Below are 1583 nucleotides of genomic sequence, written 5' to 3' on the forward strand. Positions count from 1 at the left end.
CCTGAAAACGAGTTTAAGAATCATACTTTCAAAGTTTTGAGGGGAGAGCCTTCTCTTCCTCTCAAATACTTTCCTCGCCTGTTTGCTAGTACCTATAGTTAATTTATGCCATAAACAAAACACTATATCATAATGTCATGAAATTTTCTTTCCATTCTAGAATCTTTGGTGTGTTGGCTTTTTTTTTTTTTTTTGCTTGTATGTGACAAGAGGGCTCCCTAAGCCCCTCCCCTTCTTCAGGAGGTCTGGGATGGAAACTATGTAAAGATCAAAGACTCTCAGTATATTGGGGGATGAGTTGGGGCAAGAATTCCCCAGTAGCTGAGGGCCTCTCTCTTCCTCTTGCTATCGCTGGGGCTGGTGGTCCAGGCGGCTCTTATTCCTTGGAGGTCATGTTGACGGTAAGGTCCACCACCCATTTGCTGTAGCCAAATTCATTGTCATACCAGGAAATGAGCTAAACAGAGTGGTCACTGACAGCAATGCCAGCCCCAGCATCAAAGGTGGAAGAGTGTTAAAGTCACAGGACACAACCTGGTCCTCACTGTAGCCCAGGATGCCCTTGAGGGGACCTTCCCATGCCTGCTCTCACCACCTTCTTGATGTTACCGTATTTGGCAGCTTCCTCTAGGTGGCAGGTCAGATCCATGACCAACACATTGTGGGTGGGGACATGGAAGCCCATGACAGTGAGCTTCCCATTCAGCTCAGGGATGACCTTGCCTATAGCCTTGGTGAGGCCAGTAGAAGCAGAGATGATGTAGTGGGCAGCCTCTTGGCCACAGCTTCCCAGAGGGCCCACCCATGGTCTTCTGGGTGGCAGTGATAGCATAGACTATGGTCACGAGTCCCTCCACAATGCCAAAGTTGTCATGGATGACCTTGGCCAGAGGGGCCAAGCAGTGGATGGTACAGGAAACGTTGCTGACAATCTTGAGGGAGTTGTCATACCTCTCATGGTTCATGCCCATCACAAACATGGGGGCATCAGCAGAAAGGGCAGAGATGATGACCCTCTCGGCCTCACCCTTCCGGTGAACACCAGCCTTCTCCATAGTGGTAAAGACTCCAGTGGACTCCATAGCATACTCTGCACCAGCATCACCCCATTTGATGTTGGCAGGATCTTGCTCTTGGAAAGCGAAGATGGTTTTTCCATTGAAGACAGTGGAAGATCGTCAACCTTGACTGTGCTGTTGAATTTGCCATGGGTAGAATCATACTGGAACATGTAGACCATATAGCTGAGGTCAATGAAGGGGTCCCTGATGGCGACAATATCTACATTCCCAGAGTTAAAAGCAGCCCTGGTGACCAGGCATCCAATATGGCCAGATCCATTTACTCTGACTCTGACCATCACGTCTCCGAGATGCAGCTGCCACTGCACCAGAAGATGCTACTGTGTGACAAACAGGGAGGAACAGAGAACCCGTTCTCGAATCTTTGATACTTGCTAAAGTTTGAATCATCCTGGGATTGGCATTTTTTAAATCCGGGAAAAAGTTTTAATGAGGAGACAGAACCTTGGGACTGCGTTGGAGGGGCAAGATCTAGGACACTAGATATGTGTGTGGGAACAT

General features: G+C 48.5%; 1 pseudogene; it reads right to left on the reverse strand.

Annotated features, from left to right (window-relative positions):
• Positions 1-376: 376 nt before the first annotated feature.
• LOC125171171 (glyceraldehyde-3-phosphate dehydrogenase-like) lies at positions 377-1360 on the reverse strand (annotated as a pseudogene).
• Between the last annotated feature and the right edge of the window lie 223 nt (positions 1361-1583).

Source organism: Prionailurus viverrinus, chromosome B4, assembly GCF_022837055.1.
Source record: "Prionailurus viverrinus isolate Anna chromosome B4, UM_Priviv_1.0, whole genome shotgun sequence".
In the NCBI taxonomy this organism is placed as follows: Eukaryota; Metazoa; Chordata; class Mammalia; order Carnivora; family Felidae; genus Prionailurus; species Prionailurus viverrinus.